The sequence below is a fragment of the Salvia hispanica genome, chromosome 4 (genome assembly GCF_029641045.1).
Source record: "Salvia hispanica isolate PSC_SH4W2 chromosome 4, Shi_PSC_v1, whole genome shotgun sequence".
Classification (NCBI taxonomy): Eukaryota; Viridiplantae; Streptophyta; class Magnoliopsida; order Lamiales; family Lamiaceae; genus Salvia; species Salvia hispanica.
In genome coordinates this window covers 51,465,466-51,479,120 of record NC_142695.1, presented here as the reverse complement: position 1 = coordinate 51,479,120, position 13,655 = coordinate 51,465,466, and positions in this window count along the sequence as shown.

Below are 13,655 nucleotides of genomic sequence, written 5' to 3'. Positions count from 1 at the left end.
CTGTAGCGAATGGTGTACTATCAAAATTCAAAGAGCGTCCATCGATTTAGTCAAATGAATCATGTAGTATGTATTAAAAATGTAGTTTGCGCATCATGAATATATCAATACAAAAGTGTGTAGCTTATTTGATAGTCCACTTTCTCAAACTTTGATAAAGTAAAGGCAACAGTGTGTAGCTTGTTTGTTATTTCTTTTAACATGAAAAATTGTTAAACTCGAGAAATATAAGTTATAGTATAAAATGTGGAACAACAAAATTATGTGCTCTCCTATTGTTCGACAAAATGCACACAAATAATTTTTACACATAAAACAGAAAACAGAATAAGCGTTTTTCAAGTACTACAAAGGAAGAGTGTGTGCGAGGGAGCCGATATTTGTGTGCATACCTTGTAAGTTTATGTCTCACATATGTGACATGTGATAAAATCTTAAATAGAATTGGATATTTAATATAATACATTAACTTGGTATACGACACATTTTTCCCTAATTAATTATTGTTATTGGGACGTTTCCTAATCATATGATTAATTAGTCAATTAATGGTAATTCACAATATGATTCCTATGGCTAACAAGGAAATTGAGGTTATATATAATTATATATGGCCGATTGTTAGTTGACTAATATATAGTCACCGATTTGGAAATAATATATTTCCTATCATATATTAAGGAAAGGAATATATAAGTAAGGAATAATGTTTGTGATTTACGTGAGACTTGAGAATCAAGTTTATGATTATGAATAAATTATTTTGGGCCTCTTTGATAGAAAGGGCTTTTAGGGTTTGATAATTAGGGTTTGTCCTCTCTCTGCCTATAAATACAAGTGTGGTGATCACATCAAGAGAACACATAAATGAGGGAAAGAGAGAGAAACAAATCCTTGGAGTTGGAGTTACGCCACTACGCCAAAGAAAGTCCGGGGAAGTTCGTCTCCTCCTTCCTCAATCGCTTCCGCTATGGATCGCCAAGGTATGTTTCGATCCTATTATGTTTATGGTTGTACGTGAAATACATGTTGTTGAAGATCTTGCTTTATTTATATTCAATTATGTATTCTTGAATATATGATGATAAATAATGTCCAACATGTGGTATCAGAGCATGGTTGAGAACTCATGTATTTTCGTATTATTGAAAACCATAATTTTAGAATTTATTGTTTGATAAACTACTGTATGAATTGAATCGTTTGTTTTTTTTTATGGTCAAATATATTATGAATTCAATTTTGTTGAATTGTATGTTACGTATTTTATGAATATATATGAGTTATAATCATAGAAACTTATCAAACTATGCTTTATGTATTAGTCGTCTGTTTTATTTTCTAGAATACGTTCAAGCATCTTATGACTTAGATCTTGGTAAATCGCATAACGTATTTGTGAATTTAGTATATGTATACGACCAGTTGAATTTTTTATGTTTTGATTCGGCTGTTTTGGTAGAAAATTATTTCAGCATGAATATTTAATTCTGTTATGATTGTGTGTATAGAATGAAATTAATTGATATTGTATTGAGATATGATTTTAAGTATGTTATACTTCCATAAATCCAAATATTGTTTCCATAGTTTGATTATGGATATTTTTAATTGATGAATTGTCAATTCATATTTGTATGCTCAATCCCTCATGTTTTGAAATATATTGTTTCCATATTGATTCTATTTATGTATATGGAATTGATTTTGGGTATATTGATGGTGTATATATTGTATGTAAATTGAGTTTAAATATATGTATTGATGAATTGAGATTTCAATTAAATGTTTTATGATTATGAATCTACCGAGACGGTGGAATGAATGTTTACATAATTCAATTCTCATTTTAACATGTATTTTGATTATATTATGTTTATTTTGCAATCACCAAAGTGAGGCAAAATAAGGAGAGTCTATAATCAAACTCATATTAAAATTTGTTTAAGCAATTAATCTCTATATGTTCTTGATTATATTATGTTTATTTTACAATCACCAAAGTGAGGTAAAATAATAGTTTATAATCAAATTAAGTGAAAATCTGCTTAAGCAATTAATCGCTATACATTCTTGATTATATTATGTTTATTTTGCAATCACCAAAGTGAGGTAAAATGAGAAGAGTTTATAATCAAGTTAATATGAAAAATCTATGTATGCAATTAATCATCATGCTTGTTGTGGCTATTCATTATCTAAATAGTTTGTTTGTTGTAAGGTCTAGATTCTCAAAGGAAATAGTCTTTGCGACATAATAAACACTAATGGAGTTAATAATTTAAATTGGTGTCGATTACCCAAAGGTAACGCCAATTTATTATTACTCAATTATTGAACTGAGATATGGATATTAAAAGCATGATTTTTATTATTGTATGAAGACTACCCAAAGGAGTTTTCATAATTGCCTCATGATATGGGTTTTTCAAATTAATGTTCGTGTTATTATTCAAAGCTTTTATATGTGAGCATTCATTTCTTAATTGCTCCTATAATGTAAAAACATATATTTTCCGCTACTAGTATGTTTACCTCAAACGTTCCCCAACTTAATGGAACTAACTTCTTTGAATGGAAAGAGAAACTTAAGTTCACTCTTGGAATAATGGACTTGGAACCTAACACTGTTGAATGATAATCCAATTATCTTTGATCAAAGTAGTTGGTTAATTGCCCATAATGCTTGGGAAAAATCTAACAGGACTAAGTTTATAGTTCATTAGAATATTCGTTGTAGATAAAGTCTCTCAACGGACTGACATTGCAAAAGAATGTTTGCAGAATGTTGAGGATCGCTTCACAACTGCATATAAAGTCTATTGCAAAAAAACTTATGAAGGATCTCACAAGCATGCAATATAATGGTTCTCAGACTATGTACAAGCATGTGATGGACAAAAATAACATCTCTTCTGAGCTGAAGTTAGGATTATAGGTGAATGAGGATTTCCTTGTCCAATTGACCCTAATTTCCTTATCTCCTCAATATGGACCATTCCAAATTGATTCACTATAACAGATTAGTGGACTCTTAAAGAATTGGGAAACGTATTAGTCTAGGAGGAGCATAAGATGAAGAAGTATGGAATGGGTGCATCTCATGCTCACATTGCAACCGAAGGAGCGTCTAAAGGATAATATTCATTCGAATTTATCATTCTTATGGCATAAAAGAACTGGATCATGTTTCTAGTGAAAGAATTAAGAGGCTTATAAAGGATAATATTCATTCGAATTTAGACTTTACAAGCATTACCGTTTGTGTGGATTGTATTAAATGTAAACAAACCAAACACTACTAAAAATGCCACAAGAAGCAATGAGCTCCTTAAAATCATACATACAGATATTTGCGGACCTTTTGATGTCTCGACTTTTGGAGGAGAAAAATATTTTTTCACCTTTATTGACGATTTTTTCACGTTATGGATTTATTTATTGCAAGAAAAATCTCAGGCACAATTGAACATTTTATGACTGAGGTTGAAAGGCAATTAAATAGAAAGGTGAAAATTATTCGATCTGATAGATGTGGTGAATTTTATGGTCGTACCACTAAAATAAGTCAATTACATGGACCTTTTGCCAAATATTTAGAAAAGCATGGCATTTATGCTATGCCAAGTACGTCTCAAAAGAATGATGTTGCTGAGAGACGAAACCGAACTCTCATGGAAATGGTTAGAAGTATGATAATTCTACCTTACCCATAACGTTGTGAATTTATGCTCTTAGAACCGCTATTTATGTATTAAACCGGGTTTCTAGTAAGGTTGTACCAAAGACTCTATTATGAACATTGGACAGGTAGAAAACCCAGTTTGCAGCACCTTCATGTTTGGGGTTGTTCAGCGGAAACTAGAGTATACTCTTCGCAAGAAATGAAAAAAAATGGATTTTAGACAATTATTGGTTATTTTATGGGTTACCCAGTAAAGTCCAAAGGGTATAGTTTTTACCATCCTAATCATAGCATGAAAATTGTTGAAACTGGAAATGCAAGATTCTTTAAGAATGATGAGATCAGTGGGAGTTTTAAAACTCATGATGCGGTCATATGTGAGATAAGGGTAATTTCCCTCTTCTCTCTTTTCCTTAAGAGTTAAGTGTGCTAAATATTGTTGAACAATCTAACAATATTGAACATTTGAATGACCAACCACTTAATGATGATGCCAAAGTCATTGAACATAGGTATGGAAGAAACATCTCCAGATGTGCCATTAATGCTTTCTTAATGAGAACGAAGGTGGCCATCTCTGATGACTATGTGGCATATCTCTAAGAATCCGAATGTGATATTGAATACGTAATGATCCAGTTTCATATTCACTAGCCATTAAGTGTAATAATTCTAATAAATGGATTAATGCATGATAGAAGAGTTAAAATCTATGGATTATAATAAATTCTGGGACCTTGTCGAATTACCTAATAGACAAAAGTATATTGGGTGTAAATGGGTCATCAAGACCAAATTCGACATAGATGGTTTAGTCAAACGATTTAAAGCTAGACTTATTTCCAAAGGTTATACTTAGAAAGATAGCGTTGATTATAAAGAGGCTTTCTCTAATGTATCAAAGAAGGACTCACTTAGAATCATTTTGGTACTTGTAGCCCATATTGACTTGGAGCTGCATCAAATGGATGTGAAAATAGCTTTTCTAATTGATGATTTGTAAGAAGAAGACTACATGAAACAACCTGAAGACTTCATTAAGAAATGGAATGAAAATTTAGTTTGCAAACTTAAGACATCAATTTATGGACTGAAATAGGCTTCTCGACAATGGTATTTTATATTCCATGACACTATTACTGCTTTTGGTTTTAAAGAAAACACCATTTATCGGTGCATATACCTCAAGGTTAGTGGGAGCAAGTTCATATTTTTGGTTCTGTATGTTGATAATATATTGCTTGCTAGTAGTGACATTGGATTACTACATGACACTAAAATTACCTCTCTAAAAGTTTCAACATAAAAGATATGTGTGAGACATCCTACGTCATAGGATAGAAATATCTTGTGATCAATCATGTGGACTCTTGGATTGTCTCATAAAAGCTACATAGATCGAATCTTTTAGAGAGATACGACATGAGTGCATGTTCTCCAAGTGTTGTTCCAATTCATAAAGGTGACAAATTCAGTTTGAATCAATGTCCAAAAACTGAATTGGAACGTAAGATGGAAGATATTCCTTATGCATCTATTGTGGGAAGTTTGATGTATGCTCAAGTTTGTACTAGACCAGACATCAACTTTGCAATTGGAATGCTAGGCCGTTACCAAAGTAACCCTGATGTTGAACAGTGGAGAATTGCAAAAATAATAATGAGATACTTAAAGGGAACGAAAGATTTTATGCTCACATTACGGAAATTTGATCAACTAGAAATTATTGGATTTCCATTAAAGCTAAATTTATGGTTTGCTTTGAAGCATTATTGATTGCAAAATTTTATTTCAGGCCTTGGTATTGTCTCCTCAATATCCAAGCCGTTGAAATTATATTGTGATGATAGTGCAATCATATCTTTCTGTAAGTATATGACAAGTATTCAAGGAGCTAAACACATGGAATTAAAGTTTCTTGTCGTGAAAGATGGAGTTTAGGAACAAAGAATATCTATATAATATATAAGCACACAACTTATGGTTGCTGATCCATTGACTAAGGCGTTACCGCCTAAGACATTTATGGAATAAGTTAACATAATGGGTCTTGGGTATGGAAACGTCTAACCTTTATGTTTCCATGTTGGTTCAGACACTTAAGTTATAAATATTTTGAATTCAATAAAGTTGTTTCTACTTTTCCTGCATATACTTATTATTTGAAATACATATGTACGTTTTTAGTATTAATGCAGGAGGTCTTGAAATAAGACAATTACGGACACGGTGTCACTTATAGATTATATTAGAGTGGATATTGGTGATGTGGTACATGGAAGGAACTGTATCGATTGAATGATATACGCCCGCCATGACTCGCATTAGTAGTCTCTCTAATATAATACTTATGTTTACCAATAATGAAAGTATTTATAAATTCCAATATTATGCGCGCCTTATGTTTGTTATGTCTATTTTATCGTGGCTCTGTCACGTGTGACAAGTGGGAGAATCAAAAACTTTGTGTCCCACATGTTCGCCAAGTGGGAGAATGTAAGTTTTATGTCTCATATATGTGACATGTGATAGAATCTTAAATAGAATTGGATATTTAATATAATACATTAACTTGGTATACGACACATTTTTCCCTAATTAATTATTGTTATTGGGACGTTTCCTAATCATATGATTAATTAGTCAATTAATGGTAATTTACAATATGATTCCTATGGCTAACAAGGAAATTGAGGTTATATATAATTATATATGGCCGATTGTTAGTTGACTAATATATAGTCACTGATTTGGGAATAATATATTTCCTATCATATATTAAGGAAAGGAATATATAAGTAAGGAATAATGTTTGTGATTTACGTGAGACTTGAGAATCAAGTTTATGATTATGAATAAATTATTTTGGGCCTCTTTGATGGAAAGGGCTTTTAGGGTTTGATAATTAGGGTTTGTCCTCTCTCTGCCTATAAATACAAGTGTGGTGATCCCATCAAATCACACACATCAAGAGAACACATAAACGAGGGAAAGAGAGAGAAACAAATCCTTGGAGTTGGAGTTACGCCACTACGCCAAAGAAAGTCCGGGGAAGTTCGTCTCCTCCTTCCTCAATCGCTTCCGCTATGGATCGCCAAGGTATGTTTCGATCCTATTATGTTTATGGTTGTACGTGAAATACATGTTGTTGAAGATCTTGCTTTATTTATATTCAATTATGTATTCTTGAATATATGATGATAAATAATGTCCAACATACCCCAACAAAATTATGTGCTCTCCGTAACAATCCTGTTTCAAAACACTTCTTTATTTACTAGTACTACTACAATCTTTATTTATTTAGCTATTTTTCTTTTTTTGGTTTAGCTACTGCTGTCGCGGTGACGGCGTGGAGGAGCTGGTCGGTTTCCACGCCGTCACCGCGGGAGATCTGGAGCAACAGTAGACGTGAGGTGGAGATCAGGCGTCTATGGTGCAGATCTGGGCTAACTGAGGTGGAGATCAGGCACTGACTCGGCAGTTACAGCCTTTAACTCAGCGAACACGGTGAGATCTCTCCGTACTTGTGTTTTGCTTAGTTTATGGCAGATCTAGGTTCTAAGATATATGTATTTCGTGTTTGGTGTAGATCGGAGCAGATCCGGCGCCAATATAAAAGGTATTGTCTCATGCTTCTTTCAATCGTCTGTGTTTTTGCTCTGATTACTTGTTTCCATGTTTTCTCATAATTTTATTTTAAATTTGCTTATTTCCTATAATTAATAGAAAGTCCAGCATATATTATTGGATCCATCTAATTGTTCCGAAATATTTCGTACGACCAAAAAATGCTATCTTTATATTTATATACTCCTTGTTTAAACAAACTTAGAATACCAAAATGGATATAGATGAGTATTAATTTGCGTGACCATGCATTGCTGCCTCTTGTTTTATTGTGTGGTTTGTAGTCGTCTTCGAAGTGTTACTTATAAAATATGATGTACTTGCATGTCTTTAGCAAACACATTATCAGGCAAATTTGAGGGGGTATTTTCTGTACCGACGGGTCTGCCACCAGCCCGCCAATGGGACCACAAGATTCATCTTCCGTCATCAGTTAAGCCTATCAATGTCAGACCATATCGCTACCCATACTTTCAGAAGACAGAAATCGAAAAGCAGGTCCGAGAGATGCTCGCCCAGGGTGTAATTCAGCAGAGCACGAGCCCATTCTCCTCCCCCGTTTTGCTGGTCCGCAAGAAGGACGGCACTTTCCGCTTTTGTGTCGATTACCGTGCTCTTAATGCTGCAACAACACCAGATCATTTTCCGATCCCTATGGCGGATGAACTGTTCGACGAGCTACATGCTGCAAGAATTTTTTCTAAACTTGATCTCCGTTCAGGATACCACCAGATTCGTATGCATATCGATGACATTCATAAGACAGCATTCCGTACCCATGACGGACATTTTGAATTTCTGGTTATGCCATTCGGCCTCACCAACGCACCCTCGACTTTCCAGGCTGCGATGAATAGTATATTTCAGCCATTATTGCGCAAATCTGTCATCGTCTTTTTTGACGATATTTTGGTGTTCAGTGGATCGATGGAGGAACATATCCAGCATTTGCGCCGGGTTCTTGGCATTCTGCAGGAAAATTCCTTCTTCCTTAAGCAGTCTAAGTGTGCTTTCGGGGTTGCGACTATCGATTATTTGGGTCACATTATCTCGGCAGGCCAGTTGCGAGCAGACCCAGCGAAAATCGAGGCGATGGTGGCATGGCCTGTTCCTTCGACGATCAAGCAACTTCGCGGATTTTTGGGTTTGACAGGATATTATCGTCGGTTTGTCAAGGACTACTCGCTTATCGCAGCGCCCCTTACAGAACTATTGAAAAAAGATGCATTTATTTGGTCGGACGCCGCGACCGCAAGTTTTGAAGCGCTGAAATCAGCCATGACTTCCACACCCGTTTTCGCCTGCCGGATTTTTCCCTTCCTTTTGTGCTCGAAACAGATGCCTCTGATTTTGGGGTAGGTGCGGTCCTTATGCAGCAAGGCCACCCGATCGTGTTCTTCAGCAAAAAGATGGGTCCCCGCCGTCGTTTAGCTTCTACTTATCATAAAGAACTATACGCTATTGTGGAGGCGGTGCAGAAATGGAGACAGTATCTCCTTGGTCGCGATTTCATTATACGAAGCGATCAACGAAGTCTTAAAGAGCTCCTTTCTCAGGTCGTACAGACTCCCTATCAGCAATTTTATGTGAGGAAGTTAATGGGTTTCAAGTTTACAATCGAGTACAAGTCCGGCGCAGTAAATAAGGTAGCAGACGCTTTGTCTCGCAAGGGTGAGGAACCACGAGCTGGGCTGCCTCAGCTATTTGAGCTTTATACTCGACCGATTCCAGCGGTTCTCGAGACTGTCCGCGCCGATAACACAGCCCTTCCTGACCTCGTTCGTTTGCATGAGGATGTGGCTGCCGGTGTGGCCCCACACCACATTTCGGTCACGGATGGCCTTCTTTATTTTAAGAGGCGACTATTATTAAGCAGGGATTCAGCGGTTTGTCGTGCCATAATCGAAGAGTGCCACGACTCTCCGGCAGCAGGTCACCCGGGAGTTAGGCGAACGCTTGCTAGGGTGACGTCAGTTTTTTATTGGCCTGGGCTTCGGCGGGATGTGGAAGAATACGTTGCAGCTTGCTACACTTGCCAAGCAACAAAATATGTGTGCGACAAGCTGAATGGTCTCATTCAACCTTTGCCAATTCCTGACATGGTTTGGGAAGCGGCTTCAATGGATTTCATAGTTGGGCTGCCTTCTTCGTCGGTTTCACAACAATCATGGTGGTAGTGGACCGCCTATCTAAGTATGCTCATTTCGGTGCTCTAAAGCCGGGTTTTGATGCGCGGCAGGTTGCGAAGTTGTTCGTTGAAATAGTGGTGAAACTCCACGGCTTTCCAAAGAAGCTTTTATCCGACCGAGATTCCATTTTTATGAGCGATTTTTGGAATGAACTCTTGACCTTAAGTGGGACGAAGCTTCAGTTCACAACTGCTTATCACCCGCAGACGGACGGCCAATCCGAGGTGACAAATCGTGCCTTGGAGCAGTACCTAAGAGCCTTCACTTATGAGCGTCCGAAACGTTGGTTGACTCTGCTTCCTTGGGCGGAACTTGCGCTTAATTGCAGCGTCAACTCTAGCATTGGAATGTCGCCGTTCCAAGCCTTGTATGGAAGGGAGCCTCCGAGTTTGTTCGACACTTATGCCAAGCCCTCTCACAATGCCGAAATTGCTGATCTACTTGCAGAGAGAGAAGAAACTCTCCGGACTCTGAAAATTCAGATTGCTAAGGCACAGCGCTCTATGGTGGAATTTGCAGATCGCAAACGTCGTGATGTTGAGTTCAATGTGGGGGATTCAGTTTTCCTTAAGCTCCAACCATATCGTCAACGTTCGGTGGAGAAACCTCTCTCAAATAAGCTAGCTCGCCGCTATTATGGTCCCTATGTCATTTTGGAAAGAATCGGGAAGGTGGCGTATCGTCTTCAGTTGCCTGCGGATAGTCGAATCCATGATGTGTTCCATGTGTCTCTCCTAAAATCGTTCGTCCCCAGCATTAAGGCGGTGTCAGCTTTACCAGATGAGTTCAATCGGAGTCAGCCAAATGATACTCGGATACGTGCTATAGCCAGCCGAACTGTGCTGGTCGATCGCGTGCCTCAAGAACAATGGTTGGTGCAGTGGTCCTCGGATGCGTTGTCTGACGCAAATTGGGAGGATGTGAGTTTGTTGAAGCAGCATTTTCCAGATTTACGCCTTGAGGACAAGGCGTTTCCAAAGGAGGGGGGAGTTGATACGACCATGGAGCTTGACGCACAAGTAACGCCGGATCGTACGTCGCCGGCGGCAAGGGAGGAAGAAGCTGGCGGAAGAGGACGAAGCATGAGTAGACCATCGAAGAATGATCCGCCCAAACGTGTCCAATCTCGGCCCATGAAGTATAAAGACTTCGTTACCTATTAGACCATGGATTTCCTTTAGATTTGTTTTGCTATTTTTAATTGTGATTTTCCTTTTTCTGTTGAACGTTTTTCCTTTTAAGATTGAGTCAAATCTTTTCGGGTTTTCTTCTTTATTCTTTTCCGAATCGTAAGTCCGAATCAAGCAGGGGGAATTCTATAAATTATAGAATTCCCTTAGATCGAGTCCAGAGAAATAAAGCAATAAAAAACTTTTATTTTCTCATCCCCTGTTCACGTTACCAACTTTAGGCCATTGCTAGAGTTTTTGATCAAGTTTTTCTGCAAGTTTGAGTGTTCAATTCATCAATAGGATCGCTAGTCCTATTACCATCCAAACTAATTGATGAAGTAAAATACTACACTAATGAATAGTAACTCAGGAATCAAGATTGTGATGTCAGTTGGCTTTAGGGCGCCGGATTTATTGTTTGTGCTCAACCCGGAGAATCCAACGTTTAGGAGTAAAACCTCTCTTAACACTCATTAACAAACATTATCTCTCTCCACCACATCTCGTAGTCTAACTATCCCTTTTCCCACTTGATCCCCACACCTTCGGAGATGTGGGGGATTGCTTGACATCCACGAGGTTACTTAGTTTGCCTGGTGGAGGAGTGCAAGTGCGGTTTACTCGGTGAATATCCTTACTTTTGTAACTTATCGGTACATCATAGTATGATGATATGGCCATAGGTAACCTTACTTCTTCCTCTCTCGCTTTGATTCAGAGTGGAAAAGTAGGAGCGGATGCTTAAATGAGATTAACTTTGTATGAGCTATGTCATCATAGAAAGTTAAACTTGTTTGAGCGTAGCTTCCTCCCCTTCTTTTTCACGGGTTCAAACCGCGAAAGGTAGAATTATGGTTATTCATGCCCACATCATTATACCTTATATATTCCCTAAGTTACAAAAGTATTGGGTGTTTATGGAGTAAACCTTGCTTCCCCTCTTTCACCGAGCACTGGGGCACTCCATCGATGTCAGGTCGTCCTTGACAGCTTTGATATAGGTTGTGGTGGTTTCAAGAGAATTAGAAAGGATAAAATATCAGTACCTAAATGTTACTACAAAATGATCGTAGTATAAAAAATCTAATTTGATTAAATAATTGTAGCGAAGAATTCATGATAAATGTTGCAATATTTATTCCTTGCCTAACACACAATTTATTAGTTCGTCTTGCAAAGTGTATTTAATTATTGATTGTGTTAGTTTGTGAATTTTTTTGTGTAATCTTTTCTGTTTTCTAAAATAGTTCTTAGTATAAGTGATATTATGCATGATATATACTAAACAATGCTCATCATTGGTTAGGGAATTATATAAAATGCGTGCATGCCACATATCACTCAAAAATTAAAAATCTACTTTTACTAATTCATTTTTCTAGATGCTGGGATTCTCATAATTTCTTAAAATTCTCACATTTTTTCTTAAAATTTGCTTCAGTCCTAATTAATTACTCCCTCCGTTCCGGCTAAGATGACACATTGCTTAGCCGGCACGGGATTTTAGGAGTTATTAGTTAAAGTGTTTAATTGGAGAGAGAAGGTGGGTGTAAGTATTAAAGTACAGAGATAAAGAAAGATGAATATTTTAATAGGAGTGGAAAAAGTGGTTGAGTGTATTAATTGGAGAGAGAAAGTTACCAAAAAATGAAATGTTTCATCTTAGTTGGGACAAACTAAAAAGGAAAACGTGTCATCTTAAGCGGGACGGAGGGAGTAGTAAAAAGTCCAATGTGTATGTATATAAAAGACATTTTTTTCTTGACGGACACTAAATTTTGATAATTCATTCTGTGGCATGGCTTCTATGTATGTGTGTATGCATAATTAGGTAAAAAGACAACAAGAAAGTTATGATGATATAAAATTTTTGGGCCGAAGTAATGATAATGTAAGTGTAAAAAGTAGGGTATTTATGATGTTGTTTGATAGTAGTTGAAAAGAAAGTTACGCTTTATTTTTACATGTATATGTTATTTTGTTGTTTGTATGACTAAAAATGTGATTAGTTAATAGTCCATAAAAATTAATTTAGTAATTAACTAGTGAATAAAGATAAATTGATATAAAAAATTGTATATACAAAATGACCTTCAAATTTGAATAGGATAAGACCAAATTACTTTTAATTGAATGCATCATTAATTACTTATTTTTATAACTAATTTGACCCTATTAACAATTATAAGAGGAATATTATACTATTATAATTTTCCTTATTTATATTGTTTAAAATATGTAATTGATATTCTTCTTAAAAATATTCACCATTATTAAAAAGATTCACAATAAAACTTTAAATAGAAACAATCATAAATAGTATATATCAAGATGATTTGAAGATAAATAAATTGTTTCTTTTGAAATATCTCTTGTATTATGACATATAGTATATACTCCATATTCTTAAAACTACTTATGTTTTATTTTTTAATTCTGACTTTTAATTTCACAAGTATTATATACATATTGGTAGATTTTTTAAAAGAGAAAAAATGTTCGTTTGTGAAAAAAAAATCTTTTAAATTTCTTTGTAATAATGTTTTTTTATCTTTTTAAATAATATTTTGCTAGTATATATAGTATTTATTTATTTTTATACAGTGTAATATACATTGATAAGTTTTCAAAATGAAAATTTTATATAATTAAAAGACTATTATCATTGAATGATATCACGTGGATATATGACGTTGCTATAAAATATTATAAATAATATAATAGAGGTCAGATGATGTAAGATTTGTGTAGCTCGTTCTACACTCAAATTGATAAGTTCACGAATGAAAAATCACTATAATTTCAATATTTCACTGGAATATTTTAGAATTAATTTCATAATTGTTTTTGTATTACGTTAAATAATAGGGATGGTCCATTGGTAGCAACCCGTGACACCCAACATGTGGCATATGATGTGTAATCATGAGGCAAATTATGTGTAATTTTCAATTTCTATAGTACATCAAATGATAACAT